Raw genomic sequence first — 22,179 nt, 5'->3', positions numbered from 1 at the left:
AGGGAGCCACCCATTTATGGGAACCACAACAGAAGAGCTGCTGATGTAGCGTTCTCACAAGGTACCACATGCTTTACTATGTTCCCATCAAAGCATGAAGGCTCATCCTCAAAATACTGACTGTGAACCACATGGCTGGGGTAGGGTGAGAGGTATTCACCTTCTCATTGTAGTGAAGCACTCCCCAAGACCCAGGGGAGTGCTTCACTACAATGAGGGGGTGAATACTGTGTTCATTAGGATATTAGTCTGAATTGTATTTTCCTTTGATGTGTCTTTGGTATCAGGGGATACTCCACAACAATAACAATACTTTTTGCCTTGGGTTTGATCCATACAAAACCTGGGTGATTCTGGCCAAGAGAAAGTTTGATGTGGTTATGCCTACATGCCTACTACTCCAGCAACAGAAAAGCCATGGAGTAGGGTGCATGTTCCAGGGGAAGCTGGAGGCTCCAAGGGTTATGCCTCATCCATACCCTATGAATCTATCCAGTTTCCCTCTCCTCCCAAAGAGAAGTAACAATTAGACTGCCCTTCACACCTTTCCCTTTTCCTGTGAGCATCAGCTATCTGAGGAGGCCAGAAAGGCATGGCAAAAGGGTACCAGAAGAGTCAACCTGCCTGCCATGCTTCTCCACTCCCAGCATAGTCAGTCTGACTCTGTGTTCCACATGCACAAACCTTGGATGACCCTGGTTAGGTGGGCCAGAACAGGCAGCAGCAATTCCTCCAACACACATCCCCAGGACCATGCCAAGACAACAAAAAGGGCTAAAAGTGAGTGACTAAGAGGATTGCTACCTGTTTCCAACAACTGTGCTGTTGCATGCTATGTGTCAGCAATAAAATGGCTCCAATGACAGAGAGAAGAAACATGTCATATCCATAAGGTGTAGCTCCAATGAAGTGGAGCACTGAGCCAGAAAAAAAAAGTGGACGGCCTGAGTCTCCTTTGCCCCCACCTGCACAAGACATCAGAGACTTCACTCTGCCATGCTCCTACCTGTCCTCCCATTCTTCTGAGATTGTACAATAAAAATCATTGTTCCAAATTGTATAATAAGATTATTGTTCCAAAGATTTAAAAATGGGCTGATTAAAAGAAATGAGGGGCCTCAGGGTGAGGGCAGGGGCCCACTAGCCATCCTTTCCAAAGATGGCACTACACTGTGCCCCCTTCTGCAATTTAGATAGAGATTCACTCACTTTTAGCCAGAATAGGACACTTTCCTTTAGTCAGTGTAGAACATTCACTTGATTTGACCTAGTGAAGACAGATTCACTCTCCTCCACGCAGTGTAGATAGACTCTCTTCCCTTGAGCCATTGTAGACATGACTTTCAGCTGGTGGCTGTTGGAGAAATCACATCTAAGAAGGCATGGGAAACCTCAGAATGTTCTATGGAATTATATTTAAGGCATCATCTCTATGATACTGTTTGCAAGGAACAAAGAAAGAGGTGAGCCAGTGGACAGGGGTGGGAGTGCCTGCAGCAGTGGTGGGTGCCTCACCACTTGCCACGCAGTCTCTCCACCCCAAATCATCTCATGACTGTTGCTAAATTGGACAGGGAGTACACAGGAATTCAGGAGTGGAGATGTCATTGCTTCTTATGGATGCAATTTACATAAAAATCAAAGTGCACCAATGTGAAATTACACTCATCTTTGAGTTCTGTTAGCATAGTTTTGTAAAGCAAAGTGCACAGAAATAAAAAATAAGAAATGATCAAGTTACTCAAAGTGGGTGGCTTTGGGCAACTTCTATCTCTGACATCTCCACGGGGCTGGCACTCAGAGCTGTTCTGAAGCAGCTTCCTGTTCTTCCCCTTAGTGGTCAGAAATGAATACCTTTTTTAAAAACTGTATGCATATTTCTGTAGTTTTCAATGTAGAGGTCTTGGTTAGATTTATTCCTAACTTTTTTGAAGTTATTATTAATAGGAGAGTTTTCCCAATTTCCTTTTCTGCACATTTATTGTTGAAGTAAAGGAAAGTGATTGATTTTTTTGTGTGTTGATCTTTTATTCTACTATTTGCTAATTTTTTATCTAGAAGTTTTGGGGGTCTTCTACATAGGGGCTCATGTATTCCTCTTTGTATCCCTTTAATTTCCTTCTCTTACCTGATTACATTGGCTAGAGTTTAAAGTTCTACATTGAATAGTAGTGGTGAGAGTGATCATGCATTTCTTGACCCCGCTTTTAGAGAAATGATTTTAGTTTTTCTCTATTCAGTATGATGTTGGCCTTTGTTTTGTTATATATATACTTTATGATGTTGAGGTAATTCCTTCCATCCCAGGTGTCTCTAGTGTTATAAAAATGATCTATTGCAGGATTTTGTCAAATATATTTTCTGCATCTAATCATGTAATATAGTGATTTTTGTCCTGAGCTCTATTTATATGGCGAATTACATTCACTGACTTGCATATGTTGAGCCAACCTTGCATCCCTTGGATGAAACTCACTTGTTCATGGTGCACTATCTTCTTAATTTGTTTGGGATGTAGTGTGCCAATACTTTATTTTTGCATGTGTGTTCACCAAGGATATTGATCTGAAATTTTTTTCTTTTGATGTGTTTTTGGTATCAGGAGATACTGACTTCATTAGAACAAATTTGCCAGTGTTCTCCTCCTTTTCTGTTATATGCAATAATTTGAGAAGGATTGGCAATAGTTATTCTTTAAAAGTATGGTAGATCTCAACTGCAAATGTAACCTGGGATTTCTTTTGTGGAAAGCTTTGAATAGATGCTTCAATTTAATTACCTGTTTTGGGTCTGTTTAAAATTTCTATATCTTCATGGTTCTATTTGGATAGCTCGTATGCCTCTAGGGATATTTCCATATTTAATTGGGAAGTTGAGACCGTTTACATTGTGTTGTTATGGATATAGGTTTATAGTGTCCTGCCATTTTGATCTGTTTGCTATATTTAATTCTATCTTGATTTCCATTTAGTCAATTGCATGTCTAGTTATCTTCATCTACTTGGGAATTTTGGGGTTTCTTTTGGGGTTCTTCTGTATGCAGTTTACCTTTGAGTATTCATTGTAGTGCTGGCTTGGTGGTCATGAATGCTTTCAGTTTGTACTTGTCAAGAAAAATTTTTTATTTCCCCATTCATTTGAAAGAGACCTTAGTGATCTTGACTGGTGATTGTCTTCTTTTAGAGCTTGGAATATCTTTTTCCAGGTCCTCCTTGATTTTAAGATCTGAGTTGAGAAATCAGAGGTAAACCTTTTTGGTGAACTGTTGCAGCTTTTAATATTCTTTCCTTATTTTCTCTTTTAGGTATTTTGATTTTTGATATGTCTTAGAGTGTTTTCCTTCTGATCTTGTCTATTTGGGGTCTGTTATGTATTCTGTTTGTTGATGTCTCTCTCATTTCTGATATGGGAAAGTTTTCTGTTACTATCTCATTGAAAATGTTTTTGATGTCTTTAGCTTATATCTCCATGTTCTATTCTATTCCAATGACTCTGTGGTCTGTTTTCTTGATGCTGTCCCATGCATTTTTCCTATTATTGCTTACTACGTATGCATGTTCATACAACCTTTCTTCAAAACCTGAAATTCTGTCTTCATGGCTTGAAGTAATATTTTCAATGCAATTTAATCCACTGGTAATGCTTTCAGATGAATTTTTAATTTGATTCATTGTGTCTTTCATTTCTAGGAATTCTGATGATTTTTTTTGTATATCTCTATTTCTTTACTGAATTGTCTTTTATCTACTGTATTTTCTCTTAATTTCTTCCATAGATCTTTTAGTTCATTGAACATTTTAATAATCAGATTTCTTTTTGCCCTAATATATCTCTGGAATTTCATCCACCTCCTAATCTCTGGGAAACTTTTTGAGTGGATTGTGAGTTTTGAGGGGAGATTTATTTGCCTGTTTTTTCAATGTTTTCAGAGTTCTTGGATTTGTGTATTAATTGAGATGGATTTTCCTTCCTCTTTTATATGTGTGTCCTTTTGTGTGTAGTTATATTTTTTGATCTTGGAGTTCTCTCTCTTTTTGACATATGAGTGGATGTAGTCTGATTGGTTATTGGTTTGGAATTTTTGTTTTCCCAATTCTCATTCATATGGGGATAGTGTAAAGGGGCAGATTTCCTGATACTTAGCTGAGTTGTGTTTCCCTGCAGCAGAGTCTCTACTCCGTGAGTGTAAAGTGTCCAAATCATTTTCCAGCCCCTCTTTGAGAAAGAAGAAAGCCAGAAATAGCATTAATTAACAACAGATGTATAGCCCTAAAATAAATATTTGATGTCCACTTTGACATTTATAACACTAATTGCAACCTATATAGGAATAGAGTGGTCAGCATTTAACATCAGCAATGATGATAAATATCTGGGAATTAGATCAGGCATTAGACAGCAGCCATCTATTATGTTGTCCACAGTATTAATAATCATAACAATATAAATGGGGTAGGAATTGTATAAACCACATAATTCTATTATATTGAAGGACTGAAGTTCCTTACATGAAAAGAAAATAGAATATGAAGGCAAGGAATACTTCAAAACAGTTAAAAAGTGAGCACAAGAGAAGAAGTAGGTAGTGGATATCAATCATAAGGAAGAAAATTTTAAAAATAACTAAAGGTAACAGAAGAAAAAAAAAGAGAGAGAGAACAGCAAAATGTGGCTGTTAGTGGGGGAAAAGATTAAAGAATGGGCACTAAGAGGGCCAAAAACCAAGGTGCAAACAATCAAACAAATTTAAGAAAAAAAAAATTTAAACCTATCTATAATTGTACCCCACCTATGTCACAGCAAAGCTACATAATAAACAGGCAAAGCAATCATGAAATTCATATGGAAAAATAAAAGACCTAGAATAGCAAAAACAATTCTAAGCAGGAAGTGTGAATCAGGCGCTATAGCGATACCAGATTTCAAACTATACTACAGAGCAATAGTGACAAAAACAGCATGGTACTGGTACCAAAACAGGCAGGTGGACCAATGGTACAGAATAGAGGACACAGAGACTAATCCACAAAGTTACAACTATCTTATATTTGATAAAGGAGCTAAGAATATGCAATGGAGGAAGGATAGCATCTTCAACAAATGGTGTTGGGAAAACTGGAAATCCATATGCAACAAAATGAAACTGAATCCCTTTCTCTCACCATGCACAAAAGTCAACTCAAAGTGGATCAAGGAGCTAGATATCAAATCAGAAACTCTCCATCTGATAGAAGAAAAAGTTGGCTCCAACCTACATATTGTGGGGTCAGGCTCCAAATTCCTTAATAGGACACCCATAGCACAAGAGTTAATAACAAGAATCAACAAATGAGACTTTCTTAAACTGAAAAGTTTTTTCTCAGCAAGAGAAACAATAAGAGAGGTAAATAGGGAGCCTACATCATGGGAACAAATTTTTACTCCTCACACTTCAGATAGAGCCCTAATATCCAGAGTATACAAAGAACTCAAAAAATTAGACAATAAGAAAACAAATAACCCAATCAACAAATGGGCCAAGGACATGAACAAACACTTCACAGAGGAGGACATACAATCAATCAACAAGCACATGAAAAAATGCTCACCATCTCTAGCAGTCAGAGAAATGCAAATCAAAACCATCCTAAGATACCATCTCACTCCAGTAAGATTGGCAGCCATTATGAAGTCAAACAACAACAAGTGCTGGCGAGGATGTGGGGAAAAGGGTACTCTTGTACACTGCTGGTGGGACTGCAACGGGTCCAGCCAATTTGGAAAGCAGTATGGAGATTCCTGGGAAAGCTGGGAATGGATCCACCATTTGTCCCAGCTATTGCCCTTCTCAGACTATTCCCTGAAGACCTTAAAAGAGCACACTACAGGGATACTGCCACATCGATGTTCATAGCAGCACAATTCACAATTGCTAGACTGTGGAATCAACCCAGATGCCCTTCAATAGATGAATGGATAAAAAAATGTGGCATTTATACACCATGGAGTATTACGCAGCACTAAAAAATGACAAAATCACGGAATTTGCAGGGAAATGGATGGCACAGATTATGCTTAGTGAAGCTAGCCAATCCCTAAAAAACAAATACCAAATGTATTCTTTGATATAATGAGAGCAACTAAGAACAGAGCAGGGAGGAAGAGCAAGAAGAAAAGATTAACGTTAAACAGAGACATGAGGTGGGAGGGAAAGGGATAAAAATAAAGGTAAATTGCATGGAAATGGAGGGAGACCCTCATTGTTATACAAAATTACATATAAGAGGTTGTGAGGGGAATGGGATAACAAACATGGAGGGAAATGAATTACAGTAGATGGGGTAGAGAGAGAAGATGAGAGGGGAGGGGAGGGGGGATAGTAGGGGATCGGAAAGGTAGCCGAATACAACAGTCACTAATATGACATTATGTAAAACTGTGGATGTGTAACCGATGTGATTCTGCAATCTGTATTTGGGGTAAAAATGGGAGTTCATAACCCACTTGATTCTAATGTATGAAATATGAGATGTCAAGAGCTTTGTAATGTTGTGAACAACCAATAAAAAATACAAAAAAAATAAATAAGCAGGCAAAGCAGTTCAAGTGCATGTAAAATTTGATGAATATGTATATATATATTCTTTTTTCTTCATACCTCTTCCTACACTGAGAACACCCACATGTACACATGCATAAAATCCTGCAAAATGGAAAAAAGCAAAAAAAAAAATAAAATGAAACAATATCAGATTTTCTTGGTCTTCTTCTTACCCATCACTCTCTCTTCTCCAGTTCTTTGCTTGTTCTCACATTTTAACAGTAGACAGCTCAGACTTGTGTATTTCAGAAGAAGGGTTAAATATCCATTTTCCAATTCCTTCTTCTAAACACAACTAAAAACCTAGACACTGCATGTGAAACAAATATAAAAAGGCAGATAGTCTAGGAAACTTAGAATCCAAAGAAGTACGTCAAGTTATGTTTGCTTGGTTTTTTTTTTTTTTTTTTGTTTGTTTGTTTGTTTTGCCAGATTTGGTGTTAGAGTCAGAAACTCATAATGTCAATGATCAACAATCCAAAAATTCCAACAAACTTCTGTTCTCTTATGCAAAAGGATGAAGAAAGGGGCAGCCAGGAAGACAGGAAACTCTGATAATACTTGTCCTGTACCTATCAAAGAGCACAAAAGAAATCTGTGGTCCTTTCCCCACCCAAACAATCAAAAAACAAGGCAGGAAGACTGTATTTCTATACCCAGACAATTGTATGTGACACTCTTAAAGCTCCCCACTGACATACTATCAGAGGAGGCCATCAGAATCAGGACTTGGACCACTGGCCACTGATAATGCCCCTATGATTCCCACAATACCTTCCTTGGTGCCAGTGGAGTTTTCGTGATCCTAATCCACAGGAAGGTATCAGCAGAAACAAGTGGAAAGCTCAGACCCCGACCTAGGTCAACCTGTAATGAGGAATCTATCTCTTCCGTTGTCAGTTTGGTATGGGTATAAAGACATATATAGACAAGTGACAAAAAATAGCAGCCCAGAAATAAATCCACATGTATACAATCAACTAATTTTCAGCAAAAGCTCCAACAATACATAATGGAAAAATGATACTCTGTTCAATAGTGTGGGAAAAACTAAATGTGTGCATAAAGAAAAATAAAATTAAACTCTTTACTCATACCACATAAAATCAACTACAAATGGGCTGAAGATATAAATATAACACTTGAAACTATGAAACTAATATAAGGAAGCATGAGGAGGGAAGTTTAATGGCATTGATCTTGACAATTTTGTGGATATCATATCAAAATACAGAAAACCAAAATAAAAATAAGGTCTGGGGCTGCTGAAAATCTTCTGCACAGAAAACAAGTGACCAATGATTTGAAAAAACAACTTACAAAATGGGAGAAAATATTTACAATTGATATATTTGGAAACAAGTTAATTTCCAAATATAAGAAACTGTACGAGTCGGTAGCAAAATAACTAAAACCCATTTTAAGAATAGGTAAAGAGGCAGGGGGCATAGCTCAGCAGTAAAGTGCTTTCCTAGCATGTGTATGAGAACCTGGGTTCAATCCCTAGCACCACAAAAAGAGGTATAAGGATTTGAACAGACATTTCTCCAAAAAGGAAATGGTGACATATAGTATCCAATGGGTATATTTTAAAATGTTCAACGTCATTAATCATCAGGAAAATGAAAATTAAAGCCACAAAGAGAATTACTTCACCCCTATTGGGATGGCTAAGACAAAAATAAAAAGACAAATCTTAGTGAGGTTGTACAAAAATTGGAACCCATGCACACTGTTATTGGGAATACTAAATGGTGTACCCTTTATAGAAGGCAGTATCGAAACTACTCAAAATATTAAAAATAGAACCATTACATAATCCAGAAATACCACTTCTGTATATTTACCTAGAAGAACTGAAATCAGGTCTTGAAATGATATTAGCAAACTCTTGTTCATTGCAGCAGGATTCATAATGATCAAGATGTGAAACAAATCAAATGTCTGTGGATAGTTGAGGGGTTTCAAAAAATGTGATAAATGCATATAATGTAGTAATGTTAAAGAAGTTATAATGTTAAAGAAGTAATGTTATAATGTAGTAATGTTAAGGAAGTTCTATAACATGTAACAATATGGGTGAACTGAACTGTAAGGGCATTATGTCAAGTGAAATATGCCTTTTCCACAAAGAAAAATACTGCAAAGTTCTGATTGTAGGAGTTATATAAACTAGTAAATTCCTAGACTCAAACAATGGTATGGTGATAGGAAAGGACTGGGGCAGGGAAAATGGGGAGTTCCTAATAAATGGACAGAAAGTATTAAGTCAGATGAATACTTTCTAGAGATCTGCCACAAAATTATACCTATAATCAATCATAGTCTCTTATATGCTTTAAAATTCAAGAGGACAGATCTCATTTTGTATTCTTCCACACCAAAAATAAAAAAAGGAATTAAAAATAAATAAATTTCAGATAAGTTAAATGACCTCTACATTTATAAATCAAATACCCGATCTTTGTTCTCATTGCACTTAACCAATCACAGCATTTGACAGAGTTGTTCAAATGAGATTGTACCTCTTTATTTTAATATTTGCTTCAATTGTATTCTAGGAAACCACATTCTGCTTCTTTTCCTCCTTGCTCACCAATCGTTGCTGCTAGTCTTCTTTGATGTATCATTTGACTCTTGATTTTCATCTCTATCCTTCTTTCTTGGGTGATATCTTCATGCCTTCTATAAATGTCATGTATGTTCAAATAACTTCAAACCTGCATCTACAAACCAAATCACTCTGAACTTTGAACTCATAGCCAGAGTCTAAGCAGGTTCTCCATGTGGAGACTACCATACATCTCTCATGGAACAATGCCCCAGTTTGAACTTCTTATTCCTATTTTATACACAAATCTACACCATCCACTGTCTTCCTCATCTCAGCTGATGGAAATTTAATATTCCATTTGCTTTATTAAGAAGTCTTGGGGCATTCTCACACCTTTATGTTGTTGTTTGTTTGGGTTCGGTTCAGTTTGATACTAGGGATTGAACCCAGGGATGCTTAATCACTGAGTCATCTCCCTTTCATTAATTATTATTATTATTATTATTATTATTATTATTATTATTATTATTTTGAGACTGGGTCTCACTGAGTTTCTTAGGTCCTTGAAAAGTTCCTGAGGCTGGTTTTGACCTTGTGATCCTCCTGCCTCAGCCTCCTAAGCAACTGGGATTACATGCATGTGCTACTGTGCTCAGCTTCATGCCCCTGTTTTTATCAGAACTGGTTTACAATCTATCAAAAAATCCTACTGCTTTTATCTATGAAATATATTGATATTCTGGGTTTCCTTGAGATAAAGAAGGAAATAATCATTGAAAATAAGTTTACCTTTTCAATAAAAGAACACAGAAAACCTATTTGATAGAAAGGAAAATTTCATAAGTGGATTAATATTTTTGCATTTTTACTTCTTTTTCTTACTAGAGGTTAAAAGTGCCAAAAAGATATTTAATATTAGTACTATTTGCCACAGCATGGGGCATTGCACTTTAACAGCTTCCACCTAGCAAATGTTGTGCTGCAAATACGTATTTGTGAGCTTGTTATTTTAGTTAATTATATACTCAATTAGACACCATAGCAGAATCTGGCAGTTATTATGACTACAAATAAGTGTTTATTTTTGCAGCTCTAGAGTTTATAACATAATAACTGAACAAGAGCTAAGAAAATTTAACTATTAGCCTTTGTGAGTCATCTAATGTTATGTCTTTTAATAGCATTCCTTGCTTGACAGGTTTAATAAACATAGTTGCTCAAGGAGTTGACAATTTACTACAAGACCAAGATACTTAGATTATTTTTAAAAGCAGCTATGTAGGTGTATTTACTTACATGTGACAAATCCAATGAATAGTATTGCCTTAAAAATAAAATTTCAATGTGAGTAGAAATGGGATAGAAAAACTAACTTTCAGAACCATCAGTGATTGAAATAAAGGTAAAATATGTTCCTCTATATACAACTGCAAAAGAGAAGACACAAAATTATTCATTACAAAAGAAACAATAACAGAAAATACATAGAAAATACTATGTAAAGAGATGTTCTAAGTTAACATAATTATATTTTTTAAAGTTCAACATAATATATATATATATACAGCTGTTTATATTATAAATATAAATATAATATATATAAACAGCTTCTTTTTATTTTTACTCTTTCCTTTTTCTTTTTTCAAATTTCTATTTTTAACATAAGAGAAATGGAACAAAGAATTTCTTTAATAATGACAGTTTTATTTGAAACACAATTGAGTAAAGTCTTTCTTTTTCCTTTATGATTAAAACATAGTTTAATTCTTCTTTGTCTTCCAGGGCACAATTACCCAAAGGATACTTCTGGTTGAACTCTAATTTCACAAGACATAGGACACTATTTTTAACTGGTGCATATTAATTATATAGAAAAGTAGATTTTATTGAGGAATATTCAATTTCATACTTTAATACCTTTGCTTCCTTTTCTCCCTTCCCCTGACTTCGTTTCTCTATCCAAATTGTCTCTCTTCTGTTTTCACATCATATTTTTCTTTCTTTTTTTTCCCATTTAGCTTCCACATATAAGATAAAATATATGATACTTATCCTTCCATGTCTCACTTTCTGAATACGACACTCTCCAACTCCATTCATTTTTTTGTAGATTACATAATTTTATTCTTATTTATGGTCTAATAAAACCTCACTGTTAGGTATACCACATTTATTTTATTTATCCATTCATCTGTTGAGGGTACTTATTCTCATTTCATAACTATTTGACTATTTGAATTGTGCCACAATGTACATGGATATGTATATATCCCTAAGTATGGTGATTTTCATTTTTTCAACGAGTGGTATAACAGGGTCATATGATATTTCTATTTTTAAGTTTTTGGAGGAACCTACATAATGATTTCCATAGTAATTATACTAATTAGGGAACACACTCACCAAAAAAAAATCTAATAAATAGGTAAATTGATAGAATAGACACTTCTCAAAAGAAGAAGTATAAATGGCTAATAATTACATTAAAAAACCATAACATTTTTAGCCTTCGGTGAAATACAAATAAAAGCTACACTGGGATTGTATTCAACTCCATTAAAATGGCAATAATCAAAAATATGAATAAAACTCCATGTAGTGGCACATACCTGGAAGCCCAGCTACTTAGGAGGCTGAGCCATTGGAGGATCAAAATTTCCAAACCAGCCTGAGCAAAAGCCTGATTCAAAATAAAAAAATAAAAATGACTATAGTTGAATGTCTCTGGGTTCAACCCCCAATATCAAAAGAGTAAGTAATAACAACAACAAAAGTATTCAGATAATAAATGCTGGTGAGGATGCCAGGAAATAGGAACTCTTATATACTGTTGGTGGGAATGTGAAAAAAAAAATGCTACTTTTACAGAAATTTTTATGGGAATGTAAACTGAGAAAATTTACTATTATGAGAATACAATTATAAGAAAGTTCTTCAGGCTTGAGTGTAGTCAGACCAAGTAGTAATTTGAACCTATACAAATGAATAAAGATCACTAGAAATAGCAATTTATGAATTTTAAAAACCTATTTGATGTAATCTTACTTTTATTAAATGACACTGACTGCTTAAAGCAATAAGAATGTATTTTGGAGTTTGCAACATTTGAAGAAGCACATATTACAAAAATAGAAAAAGGAATGGTAAAGTGATGCAATATTACTATATTTTGAGTAAAAAGGTTTTACTTTATTTCAAAGTAGACAATGATAAGTTACATAAGTAATCTCCACCCCAGAAAATACTAAAGTAAAATTAATTAATCAGTATATTAAAAATCTATTAAGGGAAACAATTAAAACCCAAAAATATTTATTAGTCAAAAATCAGGAAAGAATAAAAATGAAATAAAGCAATTAATATTAGACTGAATATAGTAATAAGTAAGTAAATTTTTAAAAATGCTCCAAATAAAGAGATTATGGTTTAGACATAAAAAGCAGATACCAAATAATTGGTAATTACAATACAGATTTTGTTTAAGCCAATTTTTCTACTGCTGTGACCAGAAGTGCAGACAAGAGTAATTTTAGAGGAGGAAAACATTATTCAGCATTGGTGGTTTCAGAGGTTTCTCAATCCATAGATGGCGGACTCCACTGCTCTGAACCCAAGGAGAGACAGAACACCATGGCAAAGGGGTATGGAGATGGAAAGCAACTCAGGACATGGCAATCATGAAGCAGAGAGTGAGCTTTCCTCACCTGGGACAAAGCATAAACCCAAAGGCTCTCCCTCCCTCAGTGACTCACCTCCTCTACTACATTCTACCTGCCTATAGATACCATCCAGTGAAATCATGAGTGAATTAACAGATTTGATTACAACTCATACTCTAATCATTTCACCTCTGAAAATTCTTGCATTGGCTAACAAATGAGCTTCTCAGGGACACCTAGTATCTAAATCATAACAGATTTTTAAAGTATTAGGATTTCAAAAGAAGGAATGTTACAAAGAGCTTTCATAATGGCCAGGAAGTAAGAAATATGCTGAGATTCCTTTATCCCTTTAAAGAGCCTGTTCTCATTGTCCTGAAAACCAGCCACTTGGCCTCACCTCTTAAAGGCTCCATCTCCTCCCAATAATGCCAAATTGAATAGCAAGCTTTGATCATGCAGACCTCTAAGGGACACTTAAGGTCCAAACCAAAGCATCATCCAACCAATGTTACTTTATTAACATGTAAAGAACTCTTGTCTTAGTACTACAAAATACAAATCATTACAACAGGACATAAAGTAATTCTCAATAAATTTTAAAGATTTATATCATACCTGAAAATGAACTAATGCTTTTACTAAAGAAGCTTGAGACAAAGAAGACCTTACAAGGGAAAGTAGAAATTAGTTTAAATTGAATGAAAATTAAAATGTGACATAAAATTTCTACAATGTGCTCAGAGGCAAATCATAACTTAAAATGTTTGTGTTGTGAAAAAGGGTTTAAAATCAATAAACTAAAAAATGTGAAATCTATTGGAAAGTATGGGAGATGGATAAAATATAAACAATGAATAGAAATCAATGAAATAAAATATTATCAACCTTACAGAAATGTTAACATAACCTAAGTGTTAATTCTTTGAAAAGACTCAATATTACCTACTGGGATTAGACTGAACAACAACAAAAGAATGTTGCTAGAACCATATGTAAAATAAAGGGCAAAATCATGGTTTCTTGATAACTGAATTAAAGTTATGTCAATCAGTTTAACAATTTAGATGAAATAGAGGTATGGAGGTAGGTATAGATAAAACAAAATAATAAAAACAAAGGAAGAAGGACATGAGACCTTATGTTATGGTGTCAGTGTTTGTGCTCCCACAGTTCATATAATTGAAACCTAACCCCATGGAGATGATATTAAGAAGTAGGAATTTGGGATAAAGATTAGGTGATGAGCGTTCTCTATTCTTGAGTAGTTTTGTTGCTACTCTAAAAGAAACTTGAGGATATACTTTTACTTTCCACCATGTGAAAACACATAGAAGGAAGAGAGCTCTCACCAGACACTAAATTTGCCAGAACTTAATCTTGGATATTGCAGTCTCCCATAGGCTTATTAGTCATTAATTATTTTAGTTTGTCCTTATCACAGAAAGATTTTATTTCTATTTCAATTCTGAGACATACCTTTGCTGGATAGAGCAAACTTGACTGGTGTTTTTGTTGTTGTTTGTTTCTTTGGAAGCTTGAAATATCTCATTCTAAGGCCTCCTTCATTTTAGGGTTTAATTTGAAAAGTCAGAAGTGAGCCTTATCAGTTTGCCTCTAAATGTTACCTAATGATTTTTTTTTGCAGCTTTTAATATTCTTCTCTTATTGTCTTTGTTAAGTATTTTGATTATGATGAGTCTTGGAGAAGTTCTTTCTTTATCTCATCTATTTGGTATTGTATGTGCATCTTATATTGGATGCCTATCTAATATCAAGGATTCAGAAAATTTTCTGATGTTATTACACTGAAAAGCTTTTCAGTACCATTAGCCTGTATCTCCATGTTGTCTTTTATCTCAATGACTGTTACATTTCATTTCTTAACAGTGTCCCAGAGTTCTTGTATATTCTGACCATGGTCTCCCCCGCCCCTTTATTACATATTGAGTATTCAAGTTCATAAACCTTGTTTTCAAGACCTAAAGTTCTGTCTTTGAGGCATGATGTTCTATTTTCCCATGTAATCTAATCTGTTGGTGTTATTCTCAATTTACATCTTAATTTAATTAATTATTTGTGTTTTTCATTCCCAGGTGAAAATTTTGTTCCCGGGTGAAGATTTTTTTTTTTGGCTCGGAGGGGGAAGAAAATAAAAAAGGAGTAATAACTGGAACAAAGCAAAGGTAAGAACAAACAAATAAAAAAATCAAATCAAGACAAACCCACAAAAATGTTTTCTCTAACCAAAATCAAAGTCAAAACAAAGTTACATAACAAATGGGTGAAGAAAAATTATTAAAATGAAAGACAATTAATATCAATATGTATATGCTTTGGAAGCAATCACTACAGCAAGCACACCATAAAAATGGAAAAAGGAATAAAAAATTTAAAGTATTAATGAAGACTGAAGAGCTTGTTTCCACTGAAGTGGTCAAACCTGTGGATAATGATATGTGTGTCACTGCCTCTGCTGTTGTAGCCTTCTTTGTGTTTGCACTATGTACCCCTTGCATCAAGGGCTGTGGTTTGTTAAACCTGACCTCTTTATTTTTTTTTTCCAAAGCTTCCAACTGGTGTGGTCAAAAACCAAAGCTGGTTGTAGTAACTCTCAGCTTCTCATCTCACTGTAGAGTAGGTATGACTGGGGAATATTGACAATTGAAGTTTTTTCTGAATAGGCTAGATCAACACACTCCCAGAGTAGGGCTGGTGCAGAATTCCAAATTGGAAGTTCTAGCATCTGGGGTTTGATTCCGACTGTACTTTGGAACATTGTCAGGAGGTATTTCAGATTAGATTCCTACCCCTTATTGCTGGGATTTCCCTGTGATCTCTGCAGGGCTCCTATGTCTCAGAGACCTTGTAAAAAATTTTTCTCTTAGAATGGGAATCTTACCCTTTACAGATATCACGTATTTAACTACCATGGATGTTGTTATGGTTTGGATGTGAGTCGTCCCCCAAAAGCTCATGTGTCAGACAATGTAAGAACATTCGTAGGTGAAATGATTAGATTATGAGAACTTTAACCCAATCACAAAATTAGTCCCCTGATAGGAATAAGTCAATGGTAGCTGAAGGCTGGTAGGGTGTGGCTGGAGGAGGTGAGCATTGTGGGTCATGCCTTTGGAGTAAATATGTTGTGTCATGTAAGTGGAGTCTCTCTCTGGTTCCCTATCATTATGTGAGCTGCCTCCCGCTGCCATGCTCTTCTGCCAACTTGTTCTGCCTCACCTTGAGCCCTGAGGAATGGTGCAGGCTGTCTATGTACTGAGACCTCTGAAACAGTGAGCCCTCAAATAAACATTTCCTCAAAAGTTTTCTCATCAGGTCTTTTATCCACAACAGTGCAAAGGCTGACTAAAACGTAATTATCCCAGGTTCAGATCTCGAGTCCAGATGCACCTGTCTGACCAGGTTCTGGTCTCTCCTACATGAGCTGCCACTAACAAAGGGAATACTAGCCTCTCTCCCTGCAGTATCTCCAATATGGATTCCCCTGGGCACAATCATATCTGTGCCTATTTCATTTGCACTGGACCAGGGACACTCTGAACCCCCGTGATGGGTATTTGCTGGGACAGGCTGGTAATGCCTTTTATGAACTCGCAAGCTCCTGCTCTCAAAAGCTGCTGCATGGACATTTGGAAAGCTCCCACTTCAAGTCTCCACTGACCAGCCAAGAGATTCTGAGGACTAATCAATCATTTGTTTGCCCCACTATCTCTGGATCAGTGAAGAATAGCCTCCCTTTCTGTTCCATAGGTTCTCTGGTGCCAAATTTATTCATAATGGTTTTCTCTCTTTCTGCCTGTTCTACCCCTCCTCTCTGCAGTAAATTGGCTGTGTTGATGTCACTGCTGCCAGCAAAGCTGGCATGTCTCTAACATATTATTTCTTGTTCCATATTCAAAGCTTCTTAATTTCCATGTCTCTATGATTATTTGAGTGTCTGATGTTGAATTTTAGTAAATTCCCTCCATCACTCACCTCACTGAGAAGTAATATTCTTGTTGTTTAAATTTTGAGGTATGGAGCAACTGGAAGATGTTCCCTCTCTCTAATCCACCATCTTCTTCTTCTCCCGTAGTGATTATCTGTAGAAATGTAACAAAATATTAACAAGAAAAATCCAGAAATACTAGACTGAACACAAAAATATCAATGCCATTTACCAAATTAACAAAGAAGAAAAAAATGAGATAATCATATTAATGGGTATGGATTTTAATATTTTTGGTAAAATTTTTACATTTTAATAAAATCTAATATCCAACTTACCAAATTAAAAATAGAATTATTTTAGTCTAATGAGGACCATCTAGAAAAATTTGCATTTGACTTTATACTGAATGTTGGATGACTGAAAGTGTTTTTCAACTACAATACAAAACAAAGCAAGAATGTCTACTAAGATCATATCTACTAAACTTTTTATTATAGAGCCTAACTAAAGATTAAGGAAAAAAGAAATAAAAAGAAGAGAAAAGAAAAAATATAAGCAAAATACAAGCTAGACACAAATTATAAAACATAAAAGTATATAAACTCCATTCAAAAATGACATGATTATTTCACTTATAAATATCCCAGGAAATCAAACCGCAACAACAACAAAAAAACAAACTTAGCACATAGAGCAAATGAATTGTTGAGATAAAACATATTTTAATATAAGATAATCCATTGTATTTTCATGCACTTGAAAGGAAGAATTTTACATGGAATTTTAAGGTAATATTTTGAATTGCATTAACAAGCTATTTGAAAGACCTGTATTTTAAACAACAAAACTTTAGTGAAGTGAATTAAAACAAGTTATATAAGTTAAGAGACATGCCATGATCATAACTAGAAAACTGGATTTTGATAACATGCCTGTTATGGGCTGAATTTTGTGCACCTGAAATTCATACAGTAAAGCTCTAACTTCTAACACTTCAAAATATGGCTATATTTGGAGATAGAACCTTTTACATGGTAAATAAGTTAACATGAGGCTGTTAGGTTGGGCCCTAATCCAACCTGATTTACTCCTTGTAAAAGGACATTTAGACACAGGAAGAAGCATGTGAAGAGAAAGGACCACACTAGGGCATAGAAGAAGGTGGCCGTGTGCAGGCCAAGGAGAGCAGCCTAAGAGGAAGTCAACCCACAGACACGTGACAATGAGCTTCTAATCTTTAGAACTGTGATGAAATAAATTTCTTGTTTAAGCCCCCCAGCTTGTGGTATTGCATTTTAGAAGCCCTCACAAAATAATACCATATCCATTTATTTTAAACTGATAAATTCACTTGTATCCTAATAAACATTCAAGCAAATTTTCTTGAAGAAATTGATATTCAAATTGTAAATCTTACATGGAAATGAAAGAATCTATGATAGGTAAAACAATGTGAAAGAAATAGTGGGAAAGTTATAATACTGATTTCAAAATGTACCATGACATTCCCGTAGTTGAGAGAGTACATCCGACGTGCTACAATGCCCTAGGCTTTGTTCTAGCATCTCTGTATTTCGAGTTCTTCTTCTGCAGATTGTCATTTCATTTAGTTCCTCACTCTCTTTGAATGTCATTTCAAAAATAATCATTTTTAAAGTAGAAAAACTCTATTGTTCTCTGTCCCTCTTACCCAACTTGATTCATTCATGGCACTTCACATATTTCAGTGAAATCTATAACATTACCATATGTAAGAAGTACTATGAATTTATCTCCAATCTTATGTCTTTAAATATGTAAATAAAATCCCTGACTCGCCTTCCTTGGAAGGGTGAGCCCAATTTCCATCCTCTTGAATATGAACTAGAATAAATAATGAACAACTGAAGAAAAGGCTGCAGCAGAAGTAGCAATGAGTCTCTCTCTGAGGAAAGGTATCCACCATGAAAACTCATGAAGATATGCAGAGGCCCAGGTAGGCAGTCAGCCTGACCTCCTGCTAACAACAGGCTTCCTTGTAAATGAATTACCTGACTCCAGTCCAGTTTTAGATGACCACAGTCCCAGACAATGTTTTGATTGTAATTTTATGAAAGAACACAGCCAAGATTGCCCCGCAAAAGACTCCATAATTTCTGGCATTGTTATCAATCAATCGATATTTAATACCACTAATGAAAAAGTACTGCCAATTTTATTCACAAAACCCTCTCTTATCACTTATAATTTCCATTTTACATTTAATACAAGAGATCTTTGGAAGTAATAGCGATTCAGATTTTAATCATAATTTGTTCTCTTGCATACCCATAAAAGAAAAATGCAAGTGAAAAAAACTATTGATAATAAACCTAAAACTTCTTCACATTTAGTATCCAATTTCTCTGACTATGTTTTCAAGTCAGTTTTATCAGCATCTCTGCTTTTCAAAGTGATATTATTTTTAGTGTTCTGAGGAGTGGTGATGAAGGACAATTCTTTAAAAGAGTTTTACATTATTTTCTCTGAGATTGTATTCTGTTATTAGTCCCTGTTATTAGTCCTCATTATGCAAGTTTGTTAGTGTTTTCTCAGCCTTGATTTTTAATGATTTTTAAGATACAGCTGCATTTAGACATTGAGTATAAAATAATTCATTTAAGAATTAATGAAACAGTGCATTCATGAATATGTGGATTTTTAAATTACAATTGTACCCTGCTTGAATATAAAAGCAATGATTTTGTCTTATATATTATTGCATCCACAGTGTCTGGCATGTAGTGGGTTTTGAATAATTACTTACTAAATGCCTGAATATATATATATATAATATATATATATATATATATATATATATATATATATATATATGTGTGTGTGTGTGTGTGTGTGTGTGTGCATAAAATTAATGGATCGTATACACTAAATAGGAATAATATTTGGTTTCTCATCTAAACTAAAATATTTAACTCAGTGTTATAAATAAATTTTGTTTATGAATTTAAATGATTTGAGATTAAAATCACCATTGTATTAAGTCAACTTGAGACATTATTTTGATTTGATATGCTATATATTATTTGGTATTCCTATTGCTATCAGTTTTAGATGAAACATGTAATTGAGTGCATGAAAACTTCAAACTTCTTTTCAAGCCAATACCAAAACTCTGTATTTCCAGAATTTTCTGACATGTTAGTCAATTTATGTAAGAAAAGTTTTAACAAGATATTATTTCACTTTAAAATTGTTCAAGTTTTAAGTCTAGGTAGGCTATAGAGGATACTTCTCAGTATCCTCCAGTTTACTTTTATGCAGTACCAGCTCATGGATTAATATTTTCACTTTTATATAAGCCAGTTATTTTCCATGTCTATTTTTTTGTTAGTTATACTCTGCTGCTATAACAGAAAACCACTGACTACTTTTAGGTAAGCAATAGAAATGTATGTAGCTCATGGTTCTGGAGGGTATAAGTCCAAGGTCATGTGCTGACATTTATCAAGGGCCTCCAGGCTACATCATAAATAACATGGCCACAAAGGCAAGTGAGCACCGCAAGTCAGAGAGAACAACTGGACTGAACTCATCCTTTCATCAGGAGCATATTCCCACGTAAGTAATCTACTACTGTGATAAGTGCCTTAATCTGTTTTGAGGGTGGTGCCCTCACAACCCAATCACCACTAAAACACCCCACCTATCCACACTGTTACAATGCTAATTAAATTACAATACAAGTTGCTGAGAGGACAATATTCTATACACCCTATCAGAAGATAGGAACCCTTCTTTGTGTTACGTACTTTATGGCAACTGTGCTAATTTGGCAGAAAAAATAATGTATTTATCACCTCAGAGACAACTGACTATGCAGTTAGAAAATAAAGGCCAGTCACCGACAGGTGATGTCTACCAAGGAGCTTTCCCATGTTGAGTGACCACAATTAATAATAGTTTTCCAGTTTCATAAAGCTCAAGACAAGTATGACTAAAATGAACAGTCTTCCCTGTAAAAGACAAGTAAGAGGTATATTGGTTGAGTGGAATGTTAATATATTAATGAAATTGATGGCATTAGTGATTTATTTCATTGACAGAATTTAAAATGAGATTCATTTATCATTATCCTCTACTCATCCATCAGTAGTGTATTACCCCAAGCATTTAGCTCCCTGTTATCAATGTAAGCTTTCTTTATAGTAATTATATTAAAGAAATAATACATTATGGCTCTGGTTCACTTGATTATAAATAAAATATAAATAAAACCAATATTTTGTACAAATAATCTTTTGATAATTTTCAAATGATGGTTCTATTACTTCATTTTACTTTTTTGTTTTGCAAAATATTCCATCCTCCCCCAAATACTTATTCTGGAGATACTATTAATTTTAATTCTATACTAATAATTTTTTTCTTCAAAAGGAAGGATGATAAAAATCCCCTTGTAAAAGGAATGAATTTTGAATAGCATTCACTTGATATGAAAGATGACTGAGGTTAAATCACACAGTAATAAAAAAATTTCTAATGTGTGAACACAAATGCACATATACTTACACATAGATGTTTACATGCACAAATATTCAGTCACCTCAGGTATGTTCAGTGAGTACAACCATAGGTTTTCATGAAAGCTTTCTCTGTTTCTTCAACATTTAAGCTCCAAATAACCCATTTTGCAATAAATGATTTAGCCTCTTACCAGTAGAGACAGAGTTAAGATGTAATAGGAGACCAGTCTCTGGTAACTGGCCAGAATTTATGATGTTTAGGACAAGTCCTGAAGATAAAATGAATTAATAGTAAATATATGGTGCCTGGTGGATAAAAAACATGGAGGCAGGAACAGAAAGACAATTTTAAGACACATGGAGGTGAAGTTAAGAGAACATGGGGGAAAGAACATGAAGACCATGTGGATGTTTAACAATAAAGGAATGGAGATGTAAACCAACAATCTTACAATGGAAAGAAATGGTCAAATGTGAAAATTAAAGAGAGATCAAGCTGACAGCAATCTGTCCAGAAACCACAGATTGTTAAACCATCAAAATAGTTCCGCAAAAATCTAGACTTTTCACGAGTTTCAAGATCAATGAAGATAAATCCCTAATTATAGAATTTTAGGATTTATGATTATCATGAATGTTATTGTACAATATTTTCTCTAGTTATGTTTTTGGATCACAATTTACAATGCTATTGCTAAGTAGCGTAATAAAATAAATAATAATAATAAAAAGAAGAAATGGAGAAACTAGGCAATGATTACTTAAAAAGATATTATTTCCAAAGACTAACCAAAACCATGTTTGCTTGTCATCTAATTAGTTTGATACTGGGACTGTGGCTGTATGTTTCATAAAAGCCAACACCTTTTAAAAGTATGTAATTTTGAGTGCAGCTGAGTTTAAGTCAGTATGTGACATGCTAAGTTATTATA

General features: G+C 34.6%; 1 long non-coding RNA gene across 1 annotated transcript in view; it reads left to right on the top strand.

Annotated features, from left to right (window-relative positions):
* Positions 1-19,276, top strand: part of LOC110598790 (uncharacterized) — a 44,884-nt gene extending 25,608 nt beyond the window's left edge. The window contains exon 5 of the long non-coding RNA XR_013435280.1: positions 14,890-19,276. This is a non-coding gene — a long non-coding RNA (uncharacterized LOC110598790). The remainder of the gene's footprint in view (positions 1-14,889) is intronic.
* The last annotated feature ends 2,903 nt before the right edge of the window (positions 19,277-22,179 follow it).

The sequence above is a fragment of the Ictidomys tridecemlineatus genome, chromosome 2, assembly GCF_052094955.1.
Source record: "Ictidomys tridecemlineatus isolate mIctTri1 chromosome 2, mIctTri1.hap1, whole genome shotgun sequence".
Taxonomy (NCBI): domain Eukaryota; kingdom Metazoa; phylum Chordata; class Mammalia; order Rodentia; family Sciuridae; genus Ictidomys; species Ictidomys tridecemlineatus.
The sequence above is the reverse complement of the archived record's forward strand: the minus strand, read 5'-3'. Positions and strand labels throughout refer to the sequence as shown.